This window comes from Eumetopias jubatus, unplaced genomic scaffold (assembly GCF_037043125.1).
Source record: "Eumetopias jubatus isolate StellerSeaLion01/CBP00866 unplaced genomic scaffold, mEumJub1_p1.0 scaffold_8, whole genome shotgun sequence".
Lineage (NCBI taxonomy): Eukaryota > Metazoa > Chordata > Mammalia > Carnivora > Otariidae > Eumetopias > Eumetopias jubatus.
Genome location: NW_028274814.1, coordinates 36106680 through 36122741, shown reverse-complemented (window position 1 = coordinate 36122741; position 16062 = coordinate 36106680).

Below are 16062 nucleotides of genomic sequence, written 5' to 3'. Positions count from 1 at the left end.
GAAAAGAAGGGGAGAAAAAGAGTTTCTTAGCCACACAAACTAAAAGAGTTCATGACCACTAAATTAACTACAAAAAATATTGAAGGGGACACTATGAGTGGAAAAAAATCGTAAGTGAGAGTATGACAATAATGAATCAAGGAAGCAGTAAAAATAAGTATTTCTGTAAAAATCAGTTAAGGGATTCACAAAATAAAAGTATGTAAAATATGAAAACATATACCCTAACACATGAGGAGGAGTCAACAGTGGGTTTGAACTTAAACAGCATTCAACTTAATATAGACTGAAAAGGCTATATATAATCCAGGGGGTCACCACAAACCCAAACCTCTAATACACATGCAAAAGATAAAGGGAAAGAAATCCAAGAATATCATTAAAGAAAACGAGCAAACCATGAGAGAGAGAGCAAGAGAAGAAAGGATCAGAGAAAAACTACACAAAAAACTATGAAACAAGTAACAAAACATCAATAAATACATGTCTAATGATAATTAGTTTGAATGTAAATGGACTAAATGCTCCAAGCAACAGAGCATGACAGAGTTTGTATATATATATAAAAGATTTCACACCTAAAGACACCTGCAGATGGAAATTAAGAGATGGAGAAACATTAATCATGCAAGTGGATGTCAAAAGAACTCAGAGTAGCAATCCTTATATCAGACAAAATAGACTTTTTTAACATTGAAATTGAATTAGCCAACATAGAGTACACCAGTAGTTTCAAATGTAGCGTTCCACAATTCATCAGTTGTGTATAACACCCAGTGTTCATCACATCGCATGCATTCCTTAATGCCCATCACACAGTTACTCCATCTCCCCGACCACCTTTCCTCCAGCTACCCTCAGTTTGTTTCCAGTAGTTAGGAACCTGTCATGGATTTTCTTCCTCTCTGGTTTCTTCGCATTCATTTTCCCTCCCTTCCCCTATGATCCTCTGTGCTGTTCCTTCTATTCCACATATGAGTAAAACCATATAATAATTGTTTTTCTCTGACTGACTTATTTTGCTCAGCATAATACCCTCCAGTGCCTTCCACATCGATATGCTAAATATTGATCCTTTCTGATGGCTGAGTCACATTCCTTTGTATATGTATATACCATGTTTTCTTTATCCATTTATCTGTCAATGGATGTCTTGGTTCCTTCCACGGTTTGGCTATTGTGGACAATGTCGCTATAAACATTTGGGGTGCAGTTGCCCCTTCAGATCACTACATTTGTAGCTTTGGGGTAAATAAAATTGCTGGGGTGTAAGGGAGCTCTGTTTTAACTTCTTGAGGAACCTCCATATTGTTTTCCAAAGTGGCTGTACCAGTTTTCATTCCCACTTAGAAGTGTAAGAGAGTTCCCCTTTCTCCTCACCAACATTTGTTATTTCTTCGCTTGTTAATTTTTGCAATTCTGACTGGTGTGAAGTGGTATCTCATTGTCATTTGGATTTCTTTTTCCCCTTGCCAAGTGCTGTTGAGCAGTTTCTCATATGTCTGTTGGCCCTTTGTGTGTCTTCTTTGGAGAAATACCTGTTCATATCTTCTGCCCATTTCTTGACTCGCTTATTTGTTTTTTGGGTGTTGAGTTTGGGTGTTGAACGGTAGTAAAGCGTACGGCACTTTGATGATGCTTCCACACCCACTTTTGGAAATGCTTCTCTCTCAAGGATACCTGAAGATGTTAGTGGAGAGTTGCCGTATACGCAGACTTGCTTTTCCCAGGTGAGTGCATGGCACATTCCTTATTCACTCACGCGCGCGCGCGCGCACACACACACACACACACACACAGAGAGTTGAACATGTTTCTGTCTCGTCAGGAAAGGAGGTGTTCGTTGAGAGACGGTTTCTCGCCAATGCTTTTGGGTGCTTGCCCTTTTCCCCCCGGAGAGTGAAGTGTATGCGCTTTTTCCGTAGGCTTCAGTACACACCCTTGAGAAGCCTTCCGTCAGTCAGAAACAAGCCGTGAGTTGAAAGAGGCGTTCCACACAGACCTCCTTCTCAGAGCGAAGCCTGTCACACTTTTCCTTGGGCCTCCACACGCACTTTAGAAAAACTTCCTCCGGGAAGCTGTGAGTTGAACGACGGGTTTCCTACAGCGGTTTTCCGTGGGGGTAAGGATATATGGCACTTGGCCTTAGGCTTCCACGCACACATTGGAAACGGCTTCTCTCTTCGTGAAACAAGATGTGCGCTGAACGTTGCGTTCTGCGCAGGCTTGCTTTTCACACATCAGCCGATGGTACTTTCCCTAGGCTTCCACACGCGCAGTGAGTATCCCTTCCCTAAACCTGAACCAAGACGCGGGGGAAAGCTGCCTTCTACACCACCTTCTTTTCCGAGTTTCGTATAGAACCCTTGCGTTGTGCTTCCACATCCACTTTTGTCACTGCTTCGATATATCCTCCGGAGAGGGGTTCGCTTGAAAGACGGTCTCCCTCCGTCACGCTTTCAAGGAGTTAAGGATAGGGCACTCTCCTTATGCTTGCACACGTCCACTTGCAATCTCGACTGACTTCATGACCCCGTCCATATGCTACGCTGAAAGTCCCATTGCGCGCGGCCTTGTTTCTAAGAGATGAGGACAGGGCACGGCACGTTCCTTGTGCTTCCACCACGACTATATAAAAGGCTCCCGTCTCCAAGGCAAAGGATGTCAGGTGCAAGACGGCTTCGCAAAAGCGAGGTTGCCTCTTAGAGGGCGGTCTACGGCGCTCTGCTGACGCTTCCACGCCTACATATGCAAACGCTTCTGGGCTCACGAAAGAAGACGTCCGTTGAAAGCTGCCTTGTACCCCGACGCGTTTCTCGGAGTTAGGTCCAGGGAACGGTCCCTGTGCGATCACACGCAGCCTTGAGATGGCTCAGCTCTTTTCGATCGTCAGGGAGGACGTTTCTCGGAGTTAGGTCCAGGGAAAGGTAGTAAAGCGTACGGCACTTTCATATGCTTCCACACCCACTTTTGGAAATGCTTCTCTCTCCAGGATACCTGAAGATGCTAGTGGCGAGTCGCCGTAGACGCAGACTTGCTTTTCCCAGGTCAGTACATGGCACTCTCCTTATTCACTCACGCACGCGCGCGCGCGCGTGCCCTCACACACACACACACACACACACACACACACACACACACACAGAGTTGAACATGTTTCTGTCTCGTCAGGAAAGAAGGTGATCGTTGAGAGACGGTTTCTCGCCGATGCTTTTGGGTTCTTGCTTTTTTCCCCCTGGAGAGAGAAGTGTAGCCGCTTTTTCCCTAGGCTTCCGTACACACCCTTGAGAAGCCTTCCGTCAGCCAGAAACAAGCCATGAGTTGAAAGAGGCGTTCCACGCAGACCTCCTTCTCAGAGCGAAGCCTGTCACACTTTTCCTTGTGAAGTAAACTAGAGAGATACAAATACTTTCTCAATGATTGCTTTAACAAAAAAGGACTAAATATCCCAATCAGAAAACATAGACTGTAAAGAGGAAGCAAGACACATCTCTATGCTGCCTACCAGAGAATCACTTCAGACCTAAAAATAAAAGCAGATTGGAAGTAATGGGACACAAAACCATTTATCATGCAAATGGAAGTGAAAAGAAAGTTGGAGTCGTAATATTTTTATGAGACAAAATAAACTGAATTGTGGGGAAGATGGCAGAGTAGAAGGACCCTAAACTCACCTCATCCCACAGATACAACTAGGTAACACTCACACCAGAGTCACCCAGAAATGGACCTTCAGATTTCCCCACAAAACTATACAACTAAATGGAGAGAGGGAATCACATCAAAGATGGTAGGAAGGACAAGGACTCTGTAGGAATCTAAACCCCATATTTCTGACCACCAGAGGGAGGGAACCACAGTCACAGAGGGGCCAGAAACAAACTACTACACCGGGGAGCCTCTAAAGCGTAGAGACATCCTCATAGCTTATGGCTTTGAAAATCAGAAGGGATGACATTTGTGAGCGTATACAACCAGCAGACTTAAAGCTTGGAACTTTTAAAAATCAGCTGTCTCAGCTCTGAGAGAGCACAGAAGGTGATAGGAAGCTGAGATCTGTCCTTAAAGATTAAGAAGAGCAAAGAGTGTGGAGAAGCTTGGGTGAAGCAGGTTGAAAGGTGCTTGAGGATTAAACAAGGGAGACATAGTTCCTGAACTCAGAGTTTGCTAAGGGACTTGTCCAGGAACAAAGGAGCTGGCAGGTGCCATTTCCCTCTACGCCCCCTCATTATAAACACACAGCTACCTGCAAGACCAAGCACAATCTAGCAATCACTAACTTGCATAAACCATGGCCCATCCCCACACCTACCACACCTGCTTCAGTCCCAGTGCTGTGGATACCCTCCCTGATAAGACCCACACAATCCTTGACAACAATATGTCTCCCCATCACCCACAGAACACGCATGCATCTTGTTAAAACAGCACACCCCATGTGTTGTGCACAATGACACAGTCCAGATCCAGTCTCTGTTGTTGCTATGCATTACCTTCAGAGGAGAACCAGCATCACCAAGTGAAAAATGTATGTTCTGCCCCGTATTTTCAAGAACAAACAATATATCTGACCTTCCTAACAGAGAGATATTCTCTGAGAAGTAGGCCAAATGAGCAGACAGAGGACTATGTCCTAAACGAAAGAAGAGGACAAAGCCACAGCAAGAGACCTAAACAAAATGGATATAAGGAACATGCCTGACAGAAAATTTAAGATAACAATTATAAAGATACTCACTGGGGAAATGAAAAGAGGGAGGACATCAGAAGGGGGAACATCATTGAGACTCTTAACAAAGAGATATGAAAGAAATAATCAGAGATGTGGAACACAAGAAATGAAATGAAGAATATACTAGATAGAATAATTAGCAGGATGGACGAAGCAGAGGAACAAATTAATGAACTAGAAGACAGTAATGGAAAGTAATCAAGCGGAACAAATGAGAGGAAAAAGAAGTATGCAAAAATGAGAAGAGACTTAGGGAATTCAGTGACTCCATCCAGTGTAACAACACCCACATGAGAGGGATCCCAGAAGGTGAAAAGGGGGAAAAGGGGGCAGAAAATCTATTTGACCAAAGAAGAGCTGAAAACTTAACCTAATCTGGTGAAGGAAACCTATACAAATCCATAAGGCATAGAGATCCCCTCCCACAAAATCAACCTAAGGAGGTCCACATCAAGATACATAGTAATCAAAATGGGAAAAGGTAGTGATAAAGAAAAAACATGTAAAGCAGCAAGATAAAAGAAGACAGTTAACATGCAAGGGAAAGCCCATAAATCTATCAGCTGAGTTTTCAGCAGAAACTATGCAGGACAGAAGAAAGTGGCGTTAAATATTCAAAGTGCTGAAGGAGAAAAATCTGCAGCAAGGAATAATTTATCCAGCAAGCCTATCCTTCAGAAAAGAAGGGGAGAAAAAGAGTTTCTTAGCCACACAAACTAAAAGAGTTCATGAGCACTAAATTAACTACAAAAAATATTGAAGGGGACACTATGAGTGGAAAAAAATCGTAAGTGAGAGTATCACAATAATGAATCAAGGAAGCAGTAAAAATAAGTATTTCTGTAAAAATCAGTTAAGGAATTCACAAAATAAAAGTATGTAAAATATGAAAACATATACCCTAACACATGAGGAGGAGTCAACAGTGGGTTTGAACTTAAACAGCATTCAACTTAATATGGACTGAAAAGGCTATATATAATCCAGGGGGTCACCACAAACCCAAACCTCTAATACACATGCAAAAGATAAAGGGAAAGAAATCCAAGAATATCATTAAAGAAAACGAGCAAACCATGAGAGAGAGAGCAAGAGAAGAAAGGATCAGAGAAAAACTACACAAAAAACTATGAAACAAGTAACAAAACATCAATAAATACATGTCTAATGATAATTAGTTTGAATGTAAATGGACTAAATGCTCCAAGCAAAAGAGCATGACAGAGTTTGTATATATATATAAAAGATTTCACACCTAAAGACACCTGCAGATGGAAATTAAGAGATGGAGAAACATTAATCATGCAAGTGGATGTCAAAAGAAGTCAGAGTAGCAATCCTTATATCAGACAAAATAGACTTTTTTAACATTGAAATTGAATTAGCCAACATAGAGTACACCAGTAATTTCAAATGTAGCGTTCCACAATTCATCAGTTGTGTATAACACCCAGTGTTCATCACATCACATGCATTCCTTAATGCCCATCACACAGTTACTCCATCTCCCCACCCACCTTTCCTCCAGCAACCCTCAGTTTGTTTCCAATAGTTGGGAACCTGTCATGGATTTTCTTCCTCTCTGGTTTCTTCGCATTCATTTTCCCTCCCTTCCCCTATGATCCTCTGTGCTGTTCCTTCTATTCCACATATGAGTAAAACCATATAATAATTGTTTTTCTCTGACTGACTTATTTTGCTCAGCATAATACCCTCCAGTGCCTTCCACATCGATATGCTAAATATTGATCCTTTCTGATGGCTGAGTCATATTCCATTGTATATGTATATACCATGTTTTCTTTATCCATTTATCTGTCGATGGATGTCTTGGTTCCTTCCACGGTTTGGCTATTGTGGACAATGTCGCTATAAACATTCGGGGTGCAGTTGCCCCTTCAGATCACTACATTTGTAGCTTTGGGGTAAATAAAATTGCTGGGTTGTAAGGGAGCTCTCTTTTAAGTTCTTGAGGAACCTCCATATTGTTTTCCAAAGTGGCTGTACCAGTTTTCATTCCCACTTAGAAGTGTAAGAGAGTTGCCCTTTCTCCTCACCAACATTTGTTATTTCTTCGCTTGTTAACTTTTGCAATTCTGACTGGTATGAAGTGGTATCTCATTGTCATTTGGATTTCTTTTTCCCCATGCCAAGTGATGTTGAGCAGTTTGTCAAATGTCTGTTGGCCATTTGTGTGTCTTCTTTGGAGAAATATCTGTTCATATCTTCTGCCCATTTCTTGACTCGCTTATTTGTTTTTTGGGTGTTGAGTTTGGGTGTTGAACGGTAGTAAAGCGTACGGCACTTTCATGATGCTTCCACACCCACTTTTGGAAATGCTTCTCTCTCAAGGATACCTGAAGATGTTAGTGGAGAGTTGCCGTATACGCAGACTTGCTTTTCCCAGGTGAGTGCATGGCACATTCCTTATTCACTCACGCGCGCGCGCGCGCACACACACACACACACACACACACACACACACACACAGAGTTGAACATGTTTCTGTCTCGTCAGGAAAGGAGGTGTTCGTTGAGAGACGGTTTCTCGCCAATGCTTTTGGGTGCTTGCCCTTTTCCCCCCGGAGAGTGAAGTGTATGCGCTTTTTGCCTAGGCTTCCGTACACACCCTTGAGAAGCCTTCCCTCAGCCAGAAACAAGCCGTGAGTTGAAAGAGGCGTTCCACACAGACCTCCTTCTCAGAGCGAAGCCTGTCACACTTTTCCTTGGGCCTCCACACGCACTTTCGAAAAACTTCCTCCGGGAAGCTGTGAGTTGAACGACGGGTTTCCTACAGCGGTTTTCCGTGGGGGTAAGGATATATGGCACTTGGCCTTAGGCTTCCACGCAGAGATTGGAAAGGCTTCTCTCTTCGTGAAACAAGATGTGCGCTGAACGTTGCGTTCTGCGCAGGCTTGCTTTTCACACATCAGCCCATGGTACTTTCCCTAGGCTTCCACACGCGCAGTGAGTATCCCTTCCCTAAACCTGAACCAAGACGCGGGGGAAAGCTGCCTTCTACACCACCTTCTTTTCCGAGTTTCGTATAGAACCCTTGCGTTGTGCTTCCACATCCACTTTTGTCACTGCTTCGATATATCCTCCGGAGAGGGGTTCGCTTGAAAGACGGTCTCCCTCCGTCACGCTTTCAAGGAGTTAAGGATAGGGCACTCTCCTTATGCCTGCACACGTCCACTTGCAATCTCGACTGACTTCATGACCCCGTCCAATGCTACGCTGAAAGTCCCATTGCGCGCGGCCTTGTTTCTAAGAGATGAGGACAGGGCACGGCACGTTCCTTGTGCTTCCACCACGACTATATAAAAGGCTCCCGTCTCCAAGGCAAAGGATGTCAGGTGCAAGACGGCTTCTCAAAAGCGAGGTTGCCTCTTAGAGGGCGGTCTACGGCGCTCTGCTGACGCTTCCACGCCTACATATGCAAACGCTTCTGGGCTCACGAAAGAAGACGTCCGTTGAAAGCTGCCTTGTACCCCGACGCGTTTCTCGGAGTTAGGTCCAGGGAACGGTCCCTGTGCGATCACACGCAGCCTTGAGATGGCTCAGCTCTTTTCGATCGTCAGGGAGGACGTTTCTCGGAGTTAGGTCCAGGGAAAGGTAGTAAAGCGTACGGCACTTTCATGATGCTTCCACACCCACTTTTGGAAATGCTTCTCTCTCCAGGATACCTGAAGATGCTAGTGGCGAGTCGCCGTAGACGCAGACTTGCTTTTCCCAGGTCAGTACATGGCACTCTCCTTATTCACTCACGCACGCGCGCGCACGCGTGCCCTCACACACACACACACACACACACACACACACACACACACAGAGTTGAACATGTTTCTGTCTCGTCAGGAAAGAAGGTGATCGTTGAGAGACGGTTTCTCGCCGATGCTTTTGGGTTCTTGCTTTTTTCCCCCCGGAGAGAGAAGTGTAGCCGCTTTTTCCCTAGGCTTCCGTACACACCCTTGAGAAGCCTTCCGTCAGCCAGAAACAAGCCATGAGTTGAAAGAGGCGTTCCACGCAGACCTCCTTCTCAGAGCGAAGCCTGTCACACTTTTCCTTGTGAAGTAAACTAGAGAGATACAAATACTTTCTCAATGATTGCTTTAACAAAAAAGGACTAAATATCCCAATCAGAAAATATAGACTGTAAAGAGGATGCAAGACCCATCTCTATGCTGCCTACCAGAGAATCACTTCAGACCTAAAAATAAAAGCAGATTGGAAGTAATGGGACACAAAACCATTTATCATGCAAATGGAAGTGAAAAGAAAGTTGGAGTCGTAATATTTTTATGAGACAAAATAAACTGAATTGTGGGGAAGATGGCAGAGTAGAAGGACCCTAAACTCACCTCATCCCACAGATACAACTAGGTAACACTCACACCAGAGTCACCCAGAAATGGACCTTCAGATTTCCCCACAAAACTATACAACTAAATGGAGAGAGGGAATCACATCAAAGATGGTAGGAAGGACAAGGACTCTGTAGGAATCTAAACCCCATATTTCTGACCACCAGAGGGAGGGAACCACAGTCACAGAGGGGCCAGAAACAAACTACTACACCGGGGAGCCTCTAAAGCGTAGAGACATCCTCATAGCTTATGGCTTTGAAAATCAGAAGGGATGACATTTGTGAGCGTATACAACCAGCAGACTTAAAGCTTGGAACTTTTAAAAATCAGCTGTCTCAGCTCTGAGAGAGCACAGAAGGTGATAGGAAGCTGAGATCTGTCCTTAAAGATTAAGAAGAGCAAAGAGTGTGGAGAAGCTTGGGTGAAGCAGGTTGAAAGGTGCTTGAGGATTAAACAAGGGAGACATAGTTCCTGAACTCAGAGTTTGCTAAGGGACTTGTCCAGGAACAAAGGAGCTGGCAGGTGCCATTTCCCTCTACGCCCCCTCATTATAAACACACAGCTACCTGCAAGACCAAGCACAATCTAGCAATCACTAACTTGCATAAACCATGGCCCATCCCCACACCTACCACACCTGCTTCAGTCCCAGTGCTGTGGATACCCTCCCTGATAAGACCCACACAATCCTTGACAACAATATGTCTCCCCATCACCCACAGAACACGCATGCATCTTGTTAAAACAGCACACCCCATGTGTTGTGCACAATGACACAGTCCAGATCCAGTCTCTGTTGTTGCTATGCATTACCTTCAGAGGAGAACCAGCATCACCAAGTGAAAAATGTATGTTCTGCCCCGTATTTTCAAGAACAAACAATATATCTGACCTTCCTAACAGAGAGATATTCTCTGAGAAGTAGGCCAAATGAGCAGACAGAGGACTATGTCCTAAACGAAAGAAGAGGACAAAGCCACAGCAAGAGACCTAAACAAAATGGATATAAGGAACATGCCTGACAGAAAATTTAAGATAACAATTATAAAGATACTCACTGGGGAAATGAAAAGAGGGAGGACATCAGAAGGGGGAACATCATTGAGACTCTTAACAAAGAGATATGAAAGAAATAATCAGAGATGTGGAACACAAGAAATGAAATGAAGAATATACTAGATAGAATAATTAGCAGGATGGACGAAGCAGAGGAACAAATTAATGAACTAGAAGACAGTAATGGAAAGTAATCAAGCGGAACAAATGAGAGGAAAAAGAAGTATGCAAAAATGAGAAGAGACTTAGGGAATTCAGTGACTCCATCCAGTGTAACAACACCCACATGAGAGGGATCCCAGAAGGTGAAAAGGGGGAAAAGGGGGCAGAAAATCTATTTGACCAAAGAAGAGCTGAAAACTTAACCTAATCTGGTGAAGGAAACCTATACAAATCCATAAGGCATAGAGATCCCCTCCCACAAAATCAACCTAAGGAGGTCCACATCAAGATACATAGTAATCAAAATGGGAAAAGGTAGTGATAAAGAAAAAACATGTAAAGCAGCAAGATAAAAGAAGACAGTTAACATGCAAGGGAAAGCCCATAAATCTATCAGCTGAGTTTTCAGCAGAAACTATGCAGGACAGAAGAAAGTGGCGTTAAATATTCAAAGTGCTGAAGGAGAAAAATCTGCAGCAAGGAATAATTTATCCAGCAAGCCTATCCTTCAGAAAAGAAGGGGAGAAAAAGAGTTTCTTAGCCACACAAACTAAAAGAGTTCATGAGCACTAAATTAACTACAAAAAATATTGAAGGGGACACTATGAGTGGAAAAAAATCGTAAGTGAGAGTATCACAATAATGAATCAAGGAAGCAGTAAAAATAAGTATTTCTGTAAAAATCAGTTAAGGAATTCACAAAATAAAAGTATGTAAAATATGAAAACATATACCCTAACACATGAGGAGGAGTCAACAGTGGGTTTGAACTTAAACAGCATTCAACTTAATATGGACTGAAAAGGCTATATATAATCCAGGGGGTCACCACAAACCCAAACCTCTAATACACATGCAAAAGATAAAGGGAAAGAAATCCAAGAATATCATTAAAGAAAACGAGCAAACCATGAGAGAGAGAGCAAGAGAAGAAAGGATCAGAGAAAAACTACACAAAAAACTATGAAACAAGTAACAAAACATCAATAAATACATGTCTAATGATAATTAGTTTGAATGTAAATGGACTAAATGCTCCAAGCAAAAGAGCATGACAGAGTTTGTATATATATATAAAAGATTTCACACCTAAAGACACCTGCAGATGGAAATTAAGAGATGGAGAAACATTAATCATGCAAGTGGATGTCAAAAGAAGTCAGAGTAGCAATCCTTATATCAGACAAAATAGACTTTTTTAACATTGAAATTGAATTAGCCAACAGAGAGTACACCAGTAATTTCAAATGTAGCGTTCCACAATTCATCAGTTGTGTATAACACCCAGTGTTCATCACATCACATGCATTCCTTAATGCCCATCACACAGTTACTCCATCTCCCCACCCACCTTTCCTCCAGCAACCCTCAGTTTGTTTCCAATAGTTGGGAACCTGTCATGGATTTTCTTCCTCTCTGGTTTCTTCGCATTCATTTTCCCTCCCTTCCCCTATGATCCTCTGTGCTGTTCCTTCTATTCCACATATGAGTAAAACCATATAATAATTGTTTTTCTCTGACTGACTTATTTTGCTCAGCATAATACCCTCCAGTGCCTTCCACATCGATATGCTAAATATTGATCCTTTCTGATGGCTGAGTCATATTCCATTGTATATGTATATACCATGTTTTCTTTATCCATTTATCTGTCGATGGATGTCTTGGTTCCTTCCACGGTTTGGCTATTGTGGACAATGTCGCTATAAACATTCGCGGTGCAGTTGCCCCTTCAGATCACTACATTTGTAGCTTTGGGGTAAATAAAATTGCTGGGTTGTAAGGGAGCTCTCTTTTAAGTTCTTGAGGAACCTCCATATTGTTTTCCAAAGTGGCTGTACCAGTTTTCATTCCCACTTAGAAGTGTAAGAGAGTTCCCCTTTCTCCTCACCAACATTTGTTATTTCTTCGCTTGTTAACTTTTGCAATTCTGACTGGTATGAAGTGGTATCTCATTGTCATTTGGATTTCTTTTTCCCCATGCCAAGTGATGTTGAGCAGTTTGTCAAATGTCTGTTGGCCATTTGTGTGTCTTCTTTGGAGAAATATCTGTTCATATCTTCTGCCCATTTCTTGACTCGCTTATTTGTTTTTTGGGTGTTGAGTTTGGGTGTTGAACGGTAGTAAAGCGTACGGCACTTTCATGATGCTTCCACACCCACTTTTGGAAATGCTTCTCTCTCAAGGATACCTGAAGATGTTAGTGGAGAGTTGCCGTATACGCAGACTTGCTTTTCCCAGGTGAGTGCATGGCACATTCCTTATTCACTCACGCGCGCGCGCGCGCACACACACACACACACACACACACACACACACACACACAGAGTTGAACATGTTTCTGTCTCGTCAGGAAAGGAGGTGTTCGTTGAGAGACGGTTTCTCGCCAATGCTTTTGGGTGCTTGCCCTTTTCCCCCCGGAGAGTGAAGTGTATGCGCTTTTTGCCTAGGCTTCCGTACACACCCTTGAGAAGCCTTCCCTCAGCCAGAAACAAGCCGTGAGTTGAAAGAGGCGTTCCACACAGACCTCCTTCTCAGAGCGAAGCCTGTCACACTTTTCCTTGGGCCTCCACACGCACTTTCGAAAAACTTCCTCCGGGAAGCTGTGAGTTGAACGACGGGTTTCCTACAGCGGTTTTCCGTGGGGGTAAGGATATATGGCACTTGGCCTTAGGCTTCCACGCAGAGATTGGAAAGGCTTCTCTCTTCGTGAAACAAGATGTGCGCTGAACGTTGCGTTCTGCGCAGGCTTGCTTTTCACACATCAGCCCATGGTACTTTCCCTAGGCTTCCACACGCGCAGTGAGTATCCCTTCCCTAAACCTGAACCAAGACGCGGGGGAAAGCTGCCTTCTACACCACCTTCTTTTCCGAGTTTCGTATAGAACCCTTGCGTTGTGCTTCCACATCCACTTTTGTCACTGCTTCGATATATCCTCCGGAGAGGGGTTCGCTTGAAAGACGGTCTCCCTCCGTCACGCTTTCAAGGAGTTAAGGATAGGGCACTCTCCTTATGCCTGCACACGTCCACTTGCAATCTCGACTGACTTCATGACCCCGTCCAATGCTACGCTGAAAGTCCCATTGCGCGCGGCCTTGTTTCTAAGAGATGAGGACAGGGCACGGCACGTTCCTTGTGCTTCCACCACGACTATATAAAAGGCTCCCGTCTCCAAGGCAAAGGATGTCAGGTGCAAGACGGCTTCTCAAAAGCGAGGTTGCCTCTTAGAGGGCGGTCTACGGCGCTCTGCTGACGCTTCCACGCCTACATATGCAAACGCTTCTGGGCTCACGAAAGAAGACGTCCGTTGAAAGCTGCCTTGTACCCCGACGCGTTTCTCGGAGTTAGGTCCAGGGAACGGTCCCTGTGCGATCACACGCAGCCTTGAGATGGCTCAGCTCTTTTCGATCGTCAGGGAGGACGTTTCTCGGAGTTAGGTCCAGGGAAAGGTAGTAAAGCGTACGGCACTTTCATGATGCTTCCACACCCACTTTTGGAAATGCTTCTCTCTCCAGGATACCTGAAGATGCTAGTGGCGAGTCGCCGTAGACGCAGACTTGCTTTTCCCAGGTCAGTACATGGCACTCTCCTTATTCACTCACGCACGCGCGCGCACGCGTGCCCTCACACACACACACACACACACACACACACACACACACACAGAGTTGAACATGTTTCTGTCTCGTCAGGAAAGAAGGTGATCGTTGAGAGACGGTTTCTCGCCGATGCTTTTGGGTTCTTGCTTTTTTCCCCCCGGAGAGAGAAGTGTAGCCGCTTTTTCCCTAGGCTTCCGTACACACCCTTGAGAAGCCTTCCGTCAGCCAGAAACAAGCCATGAGTTGAAAGAGGCGTTCCACGCAGACCTCCTTCTCAGAGCGAAGCCTGTCACACTTTTCCTTGTGAAGTAAACTAGAGAGATACAAATACTTTCTCAATGATTGCTTTAACAAAAAAGGACTAAATATCCCAATCAGAAAATATAGACTGTAAAGAGGATGCAAGACCCATCTCTATGCTGCCTACCAGAGAATCACTTCAGACCTAAAAATAAAAGCAGATTGGAAGTAATGGGACACAAAACCATTTATCATGCAAATGGAAGTGAAAAGAAAGTTGGAGTCGTAATATTTTTATGAGACAAAATAAACTGAATTGTGGGGAAGATGGCAGAGTAGAAGGACCCTAAACTCACCTCATCCCACAGATACAACTAGGTAACACTCACACCAGAGTCACCCAGAAATGGACCTTCAGATTTCCCCACAAAACTATACAACTAAATGGAGAGAGGGAATCACATCAAAGATGGTAGGAAGGACAAGGACCCTGTAGGAATCTAAACCCCATATTTCTGACCACCAGAGGGAGGGAACCACAGTCACAGAGGGGCCAGAAACAAACTACTACACCGGGGAGCCTCTAAAGCGTAGAGACATCCTCATAGCTTATGGCTTTGAAAATCAGAAGGGATGACATTTGTGAGCGTATACAACCAGCAGACTTAAAGCTTGGAACTTTTAAAAATCAGCTGTCTCAGCTCTGAGAGAGCACAGAAGGTGATAGGAAGCTGAGATCTGTCCTTAAAGATTAAGCAGAGCAAAGAGTGTGGAGAAGCTTGGGTGAAGCAGGTTGAAAGGTGCTTGGGGATTAAACAAGGGAGACATAGTTCCTGAACTCAGAGTTTGCTAAGGGACTTGTCCAGGAACAAAGGAGCTGGCAGGTGCCATTTCCCTCTACGGCCCCTCATTATAAACACACACCTACCTGCAAGACCAAGCACAATCTAGCAATCACTAACTTGCATAAACCATGGCCCATCCCCACACCTACAACACCTGCTTCAGTCCCAGTGCTGTGGATACCCTCCCTGATAAGACCCACACAATCCTTGACAACAATATGTCTCCCCATCACCCACAGAACACGCATGCATCTTGTTAAAACAGCACACCCCATGTGTTGTGCACAATGACACAGTCCAGATCCAGTCTCTGTTGTTGCTATGCATTACCTTCAGAGGAGAACCAGCATCACCAAGTGAAAAATGTATGTTCTGCCCCGTATTTTCAAGAACAAGCAATATATCTGACCTTCCTAACAGAGAGATATTCTCTGAGAAGTAGGCCAAATGAGCAGACAGAGGACTATGTCCTAAACGAAAGAAGAGGACAAAGCCACAGCAAGAGACCTAAACAAAATGGATATAAGGAACATGCCTGACAGAAAATTTAAGATAACAATTATAAAGATACTCACTGGGGAAATGAAAAGAGGGAGGACATCAGAAGGGGGAACATCATTGAGACTCTTAACAAAGAGATATGAAAGAAATAATCAGAGATGTGGAACACAAGAAATGAAACGAAGAATATACTAGATAGAATAATTAGCAGGATGGACGAAGCAGAGGAACAAATTAATGAACTAGAAGACAGTAATGGAAAGTAATCAAGCGGAACAAATGAGAGGAAAAAGAAGTATGCAAAAATGAGAAGAGACTTAGGGAATTCAGTGACTCCATCCAGTGTAACAACACCCACATGAGAGGGATGCCAGAAGGTGAAAAGGGGGAAAAGGGGGCAGAAAATCTATTTGACCAAAGAAGAGCTGAAAACTTAACCTAATCTGGTGAAGGAAACCTATACAAATCCATAAGGCATAGAGATCCCCTCCCACAAAATCAACCTAAGGAGGTCCACATCAAGATACATAGTAATCCAAATGGGAAAAGGTAGTGATAAA